Source organism: Ornithodoros turicata, chromosome 4 (genome assembly GCF_037126465.1).
Source record: "Ornithodoros turicata isolate Travis chromosome 4, ASM3712646v1, whole genome shotgun sequence".
Lineage (NCBI taxonomy): Eukaryota > Metazoa > Arthropoda > Arachnida > Ixodida > Argasidae > Ornithodoros > Ornithodoros turicata.
Genome location: NC_088204.1, coordinates 51,480,845 through 51,489,195, shown reverse-complemented (window position 1 = coordinate 51,489,195; position 8,351 = coordinate 51,480,845). Strand labels below are relative to the sequence as shown.

Below are 8,351 nucleotides of genomic sequence, written 5' to 3'. Positions count from 1 at the left end.
ATTCCACGCCTATCCGTCCGCCGCGGCATCGTTAGTAAAGTACAGCCCATATGAGTAATCAAAAATATACATTCCCACATGTTTCGTTTTGTCGTTTGTAGGAAGCGCTAGTAAGGGAACAGCACTTGGTTGGTCACATGCAAGCCACAATGCGAGAGGTGCCGATATTTCGATTACGCGATCAAAAATTAAAAGTCTAGAACCATGCACACTTCCCCTTGCAACTACTTCCCCAGCATCGTGAGACATGACACCCATGACATGACACCATGTATTCACGCATAGTGTAATGATATGCAGGAATGAAAAAGATGCCAACATACCTGTAATCCAGTGTCCCATAAGTTTGATTCGATTTTTTGGCAGCTACCATGAAGAGCAAATGCACGATTCACAAGTTTCGTTTCGCCATTTTCATTGTTGATTTCACAAGCGTCGAGCAATCCCACGTGACCTCCTTTGGATCAGTGAAAAGTGAAAATTACTCGCGCCATGAACATATATGTTCATCTCAGCGCAAATCACGTTTTGCATGCTATAGAAGGAGGGGGGATCAATACTCTTCCTTTCGTGTTTTGATATCTTGTTGTTTTGCTACTCTCACTTCGGAGTTCGGATGGTGTCTAGCAACGTTGGGTACCTCGTTTCTTGTGTGTGTGAGCGAGTGGTTGCTGTTTACGATGTGTTCATATATCGATTTGTAGTGCTGTAATGTGCAAATTAGCGGACTTTATAGCGGCTCTCTATTTTCCGTCGTTGTCTTTCGAGCAGCGCCTGTTGTTCCGGTAAAAATCGAGTTGAATGAATCGCCACAGCCCCAACGTATATCGCGCAGTGTTGACCAAGACCAAGTCAAGCAGGAATTCTGGTGAGTAATGCTTTCGTAGATTGCCTGTCTTAGTAGTGTGCTGTCCACACATAGTTGGATTCTCATAAGAGTAATTTAAATTAATCAAAACAGCTGAAGTGCCTGTAATAGATGTAACTCGGTATCCGTTCGTAGGTTTGAACCGTTTCTAGTTGGTTGCGCGTTTAGGAACAACAAATTTATTCGAAGACGATAAGATACCGATAATGCATCACCGTACAGCAGCATTTACTCGTATCATTGTGAGCCATATTTCATTTGTTAAAATTTGTCGTCGTATTTCTTCAAAAATAAAAGCGCAAGTCGGCGTACTTGAATTGATCCCCAAGAACTGCTTACGTCGAACGTCTGCAAATGTTGCACTTACGTGCCTTCGCGCACCATAGTAGGCACAAAGCATATCTGATTAGAATAAATACTTCAAGAGGAAGTCATTCAAATACACTGTTATTTATAGCTGGTTTTCCATTCCAGGCATGGTATGTGGCTGCACGAAAGATTCCGAAAAAGAAAAACAACAACATGGCTAACAGGATGTTGCTGCCCAGGGAGTCCTGGCGAAGAGGTGAGCTGTTAAGATCATCATAAGGTTCTGTTGTGAAGTGAGAAATTTTGTAGTAGTGCACGAATGTTAATTCGTGCACTACTTTTATAAAAAAGAAACCAGAAATGGAAAGTTATGCATGCATCATTTCATGAATTGTAATGTATTACTATTTGATATTCACATGTTTCCATTAAGGGAATGAACTACTGAACCTATATTCATATCATGGTCATGCTCTGTGTTTACCTGGAAGTCATATTTTTAAGGCTTGTCATTCTTTTGTCTAAATGAATATTTATGTTAACCTTGTATGAAATAGCAGACGCGTATCAACACGTGTGCAGCTTGTGCACATTAAAACGAGCCATGTAGAGACAAATGCTTGTTGTTGTTGTTGTTTTTTTTTTAATATTCTAGCCTATTCATGGTTGCTCATCGCTTCTTGCAGGTTTACTCATTCCAGAAGCAAGAATTGTATCATTGTAAGGCGAATGGAAATAAACTGACATCGACTGAGATAGGTGCTCTGTCATGGCCAATGACTGTAGGATGGCTCCAAAAGCGTCGCAACAAAGCCAATATTCATCTAGCTCTCTACAAGTAGCTAACTCCACATAGTAGCCTGCTTCACAGCCTACACTACCTTGTGGGAGTACACATTACACAATATGTTGCATTGTGCTGTGGTATGATAACATACCGTTTGTCTCGCAATATGTGTATATAAATATGATAAGGGCCCTAAGGGCACAGTGCATGGCTTATACCCTGCTGAATATATATCCATACCTGGCTGCGACATTGCATATCAATGCAGGTTACAATACACATTTTGACATTTGGCCGTTATGAGACATCTTCGGCCGTAATGAGACTGCCTTCGGCCGTAATGAGACACTTGGGGATTAAAGGATTATCGGCCGTATTGAGACTTTCGGCCGTATTGAGACATCGGCAGTAATGAGACTTCGGCCGTAATGAGATACAATCCAATGGAGGGACCATGGCCTGCTACAGTACAAAACAGTAGCGTGGTGTTCAGATGTCTACCATGCGCCTAGGTGGGAAAGCTTTATCTGTGCGTTAAGGAAGTCAACGTCCAATTTGAAAAAGCACACCATGGTATGTTTACTAAAATCTCGATCCGGGCAATCCGAGCTCTTTTTGTGACAAAGCTGTTGAGCCTTTTATCGGTAGACTTGCTTTGTGCTTTATTTGCTTTAGAGGAAGAGAAAAAGATATGCAGGATACCGAGTAGGCTTTAGTAAATCTGTAAAAAACGGTTTTCAAAATTTTCGCCTTCTAGCAACCTACGTGTAACCTCCATTGGACGTCGATTTATTATTTTGAGATATTGTTTTATTTTATTATTTATTATTTTAAGACGTTTGAAGTACGTCATCAACGATGCTGTTGTTTATTTCCTAAAAAGTAGCGCATGAAGTATCGCGTTACTTTTTACGGGTAACGGTAGCGGTATTCCGCTACTTTTAGGTACGTGTAACGATATCGGGATTTCGTTACTTTTTGCTCAGGTAGCGCGTATCAGTATTGCGCTACCTTTTTCGGGTAGCGGGTACAACACTGTTTCCTCCACGTACCACTCCGACTCGCCTGTATGTCTGTCTGACCTTGTCCAGCCACTTCCTATTGATTGCGTTTTGTTTTTCATTTTTGTTGATGTTTGTAGTTCTCCTTACCCTTTTCTCTTGTACCATGTGACTTGGTTTTTGATATATGCTTCACTACTTGTAACAGGTCCTCAAACCTGAAGAAGTGCAGCCTACTGCACGAAAGTCTTGCTTTTTATGTATATAGTAAACAGTTGATGCTCTTAACCGTCTTTGTTATTTTTGATTCTGCATCGCCGGAAACTTGTACATTGTTTTTTCTTCACGTTCTATGAAAAAGCTGAGAGAGTTCGCCATCTAGTTCGCCACCATCAGCAACGCCTGGCCCGCCGCAGCTGGCAGTCCTTTTGTGCGTCATTGACTCCATACACCTCTACAGGGCGCATATGGCAAGTATGGTGAAGTGCCTTAGCTCACCTGTGGCCATGCATGAGTCCATTTCGTGCTTTGGAGTTACAACCTGGGACCCCTGAATCTAGTGTGGGGGACGAGTTTTGTCTACACCTTTTGAAGCCTTCTGACGCGCTTGCCGCTGACTCATATCGGCTAGCAGCTGCGGCGATCAGAAACATGGTTGATTTCCGGTCGATACGAGTTGACGAATCATTTGAATGTCGAACTGACAACGACCGGACTGGAGAGAGCCATTCACAGTTACAGGCACCACTCTGCGCCAGGCGTAGACGGCATAAATTCTCAAGCCATTAGAAATCTGGGTCCCAAAGCCAGAACCTATCCTCTTAGAGCTCGTCAACAAATCATGGATGAGCGGGGTTGTCCCTGCGACATGGAAGTCAACTGTTGTTGTTTCTGTCCTCAAGCCTGGGAAATCTACAAGGGCCATTGAATCCGGCCTTCAGTCCTATTGAAGTTTAACGAGCTGCATGAGCAAAACCGTGGAACGGATGATGCTAAACCGATTGCAGTGGTTCCTAGAATGCAGACGACTCCTTCCTCATGTAAGGCGGCCTTCCTCATGGCAGGCTTCAGGCGGGTACGCACCACCATGGACTGCGTCATTGACCTGATGTCGCATATTGAAGAGAAGCATGGCTGTGGGAACATCACAGTGGCCTTATTCTTGGACATAAACGTGCATACGACACCGTAAGCGACATGCACGTGCTAGGTCCTCTACATGAACGGCAACTTATAAGGAAGAGTAGTATTTATGCCCACAAGTGGGGTATAGAGCAACACCCACAGGCTAGTTGCAGGCGTACCGCAAGGAGGAGTACCCAGTCCATCTTTATTTAATCTCATGCTCGCAGATCTCCCGCAGATAAGGTTCTGCCGCGAGGTGTGCATCTCAGCATGCACGATATATGCATTTGGACGTCCCGTAAACAATGGCCGGCGTTGCAAACCAGGTTGCAGTGCAGTGAAATTTGACCCCCCTGTTTCTGTGTGCGACCTGGTAGTGTTTGCCTCTGTGATCCCTCACATAGAGCCTAAGCACTCAAAGTGCGTTAATTATTACACAGCATAAATTAGAAAAATAAAATCGGACGGTAGGTTGCGCCCCGCAACAGCTAAAAAAAGTCAGTTTGCAGATACTAAAAGCTCTTCTACTTTGCAGTGTTGTGCCCTCTGCTTCACCAGACCAGAAGAAGTACATCAAATGTGCATCAAATTCAGAACTCCACTATAGAACTGTTTGAGAAATGCAGGACTTCCGGTGCATCTCACAAAGTGGGCACAGATGTTCGCGTCACGCTTCTCACCACAAAAGCTGATTGCCCAAGTGACACAATTTATCGTGGAAACGTCAGCCAGAGGTGAACAAGATGGCTGCGGGGAACATCTTGCTGTCTGGCACAATCCTTTTCATGGGGCTAGTGCAGCCCAGGCGTGAATTCATAGCGTCTTATGTTTGCACAGATTCAAAGGACACCTTGTAGTATTTGCTGTTGACCAGGTTCTCTGGTTACTCGAGCCGATTAATATTAAAGTCACATCAACAGATCTCACCTACAACACCTACCAGAAGATTGCAAACTTCCTCTCGCGACACAGGTTGGATTATCAGAACTCACGGCCATAAGAGACTGAAACATTCAAATAATTTTACTGAAACACAAGCTTTCGAATAGAGTCCGTCCTTCATTAGGCATGATACAGGCACACACACACACACATATGGTACAGATACTGATGTACATTATAGAAAGGGGACAAAGAAGGTGGTAAGGAGGAAATCCAAATTCTTGTTGGAAAGTATTAAGGTCACAAAAAATAATACAAAACAAGGCACACAAGCTTTCCGTAGTTGAATTTTCTGTTACAATAATTCTATCTGCAACAATGACGTAAAAGGTACATGTAGTAAAAGGTAAGAAGAACAGGCTTGTAGTTACTTATAGTAAACAATTGCAATATGCAATTACCATGCTTGGGAATGCTTATGGCCATGTAGTCCACAAGAGGATTTTGTAACAGAGGGTTAAGAGAAAGCTTGAAGCCGCGGTCAAGTGCCGTGCATGTGCTGAGCTAAACCCGTGGATGTAGCATACTTGTAACCACCTTTACAGGTGTCATTCCAATTCTGAGGGAAATGCAGAGCTTCTGCTTAGCATGTTGAGAAGTATTAGCTTACGTGTACAAATGAGCTGTCATTCAGGAAACAGTGTATACAAACTTCGAGATAATGTGTCTAGGTTTGACCCGGCACGCCTTCAACATCCTTGACAGCCTTGAGGGACCATGTTTCGATATAAAGAGCATAGGGAAGACATTAGCCATGACCGTATTATCTTATCTTCGCAGAGGATGTAGATCACCTCCTGAGTGATACACCAACAACTTGCAAAGATGTGAGCTACAGTGAAATAGTAGCGGTCTGCAAAAGCCCTGAGCCCGCACCAATGACTGCAACTGGATTGGTATGAGGGAAAACATGGGAAATTTATAATGATAAATTGAGAAAGGGTTGCAAAGATGGATGTGCACAGAAAAGGTCTAAAATTTTTCTCAATGATAGGGATGCCTCTGAAGAGAAGCTTCTGTTGAAGACATTGGCATGAGGCCTTCTTAAACTGATGAAGTCATGAACTGGAGTTGTTTGATAGGCAAGGTGATAGCCTATGTTCTCTTAGAGCTTATGGACTGGAACGTGTTTGTGGCAAACATCTGTGCACTGAACAGAAGAGAGAAAAAAAAGCATGCATACATTGCGTTACTGGTTGGTGCGATGTGTAGCGCTTGCAAATTGATATGGACACAGTATGGGGATGTTCTCCTTCCTTGTTTGTTTGTTTACTGGCTATCACTTGTATGCTCATTCTTAAACACAGTGATCAATAAAGCAACATTACAAGCTTTGATGTCTGTAGAATGTACGTTACTGTGTAGTGGCTGTCTGGTTACTCCAGAAGGGTATCTGGCAGACCTCTATTGTGCATGAAATGGATACTGTTGTGATCAAGCAGTGTTCACGACCAAACCATCCAGTGTACCTCTGTCAAGATAGCAGGCATTGGATGCTGCCCACAAGCACCTGAAAGGAAAGTGAGAGTTTCACCTCACTGAAAGCGAATAAACATACACATGGTCAGACAGCACCTACTGCATCACACGTCAAAAAGGCAAAAATCTTTGTATGCTGTAGAAGAAAAGTTTTCCCTTATGGCATGTACAGCACATGCTTTGAGGACTTTTCTGCAGTGCTCTCCTAATGGTCCCCAGAGCCACCCGGTAGTTTGTAGGCAACGTACCGAAATTTCCTGCATGTACGATGGACAGCGTAAAATTATGATATGTAACTTTACTGATAACAAACCGAAGGCACACATGAATGAACTAACTTGTTCACTTCGCTGTTCCTGACAAGAGCGTACTCGTCGCTTTCTCTCACGTAGCAGTAGGACACCTAGAACACCTGTCTTCAGCCACAGTATTTCAAAGTACACATTTCTTGAAATGCAACCGCTGCGCTGCTTCAGTAATGTCTCATTTCGCGACAACAAAGGCATTCTTCTGCCGTCGGCATCGGCACGCATTTGCCGCAAGGACACCTGAACCGAAAGAGCAATGCCATATTTCCGCTGTGAGGTTCTCAGCATTTTCATTACACATGAAGACTGTTTCCCACGGCGGCGAGGTGACGGCGATGACGATAATTCATCCTCCGTCGACGATTCTGCGGATGATATCGTGTCATGCTGAGACTCCTGCGTGCCCTCGTAAGAACAAAAGTTTTGCGTGACTGCTGGACTATCGCAAGCTCGAGGGCATTCAAGTTTGGAATAATCGACATCACACGACGTGGACATCAAAACCACGACCTACTAGTATACTAGAGACCTGGACATCCGCAATCACAGGGGTGACACAAACCCGCCATTGTTGTAACTACCCTCAAGCGGGTGCTTTCGGCAAAACTGCCATCTTGTCCTGGTCGCACGTCATAGAAAACGTCATTTTGAGGTCATGTGACTTTGTTTACATGTCGTTTTGCCGCTTACCGACATATTTCCGCCGTCATAACGCCAAGAGATGGACGTATTTTGCCAGCGTAAACTATGTGGTACTTCTTCCGCAACGTAGTATCCCATTTCTCCTTAGTTTAAGTACATCGCATCGGCTCAGTGAGTCTTAACGCGCGGTCGTCATCACATCTTTGGAAGTCGTCAACACTGCGAGGCCTTATGTGCAAAACTGCGCGTTTTACTGCAAGATTATCGGATGAAAATAATTACCGTGATCGAAAGACATCCAAAACGCCGCACAGAAACAACAACCGCATTGTTTACAAACGGTTTAGCCGCCGATCTCGGGCGCCGCCATCTTTAAGGTCACGTGCGCCTTGACGTTTGCTGTGACGTGCGACCAGGACATGTCCAGGATGCATTGCGTTCGCCCGGCACGCTTTCGTTTACGGAGCAATACATTGAATGCCACCCCTGTGTCCGCAATGCTCCCAGCACCGGGGTAGTAGTTCTGGCAGTCGCCGCTTAGCTATGGGATTTGGCGCTAGCTCGCACTATTCGTTACCACGTGACTTGTCGAAACCGCGGCGATGTATGGTGGGCTGTGTTGACAACGACGAAGCAGTATAAGAGAGAAAATATCGCGCGCTTAGCAACAGCCTGTGTATCCTTGTGTAGCAGTCTAAAGACGGTGGCAAGGATGATAGAGTGATTCCCTCTCCCCAATAATGCTATGTGGCGCTTGCAGCGGTCACTGGCGTAACTAACCCATGACCCGTCTCTCCCATAGGGGATCGCCAGCTGTCCAGGTCTCTAGTATAGAGTAGGTCGTGATCAAAACAACATTTCGGCCATTACGGCTTCGCCACAGACCGGGA

General features: G+C 44.5%; 2 long non-coding RNA genes across 3 annotated transcripts; one reads left to right on the top strand and one right to left on the bottom strand.

Moving 5' to 3' along the window:
• Positions 1 to 646: 646 nt before the first annotated feature.
• LOC135391535 (uncharacterized) lies at positions 647 to 1,931 on the top strand. Its single transcript, XR_010422021.1, has 3 exons — positions 647 to 868; positions 1,343 to 1,433; positions 1,864 to 1,931. It is a non-coding gene; the product is annotated as an uncharacterized LOC135391535 (long non-coding RNA).
• Positions 1,932 to 5,095: 3,164 nt separating this feature from the next.
• LOC135391534 (uncharacterized) lies at positions 5,096 to 7,837 on the bottom strand. 2 transcript variants are annotated; one of them, XR_010422020.1, is made up of 3 exons: positions 7,744 to 7,837; positions 6,850 to 7,184; positions 5,096 to 6,768 (listed from the first exon to the last, which is right to left on the bottom strand). It is a non-coding gene; the product is annotated as an uncharacterized LOC135391534 (long non-coding RNA). The 2 variants fall into 2 exon arrangements; XR_010422019.1 differs by lacking the exon at positions 7,744 to 7,837 and having other exon boundaries at positions 6,850 to 7,734.
• Positions 7,838 to 8,351: the final 514 nt, after the last annotated feature.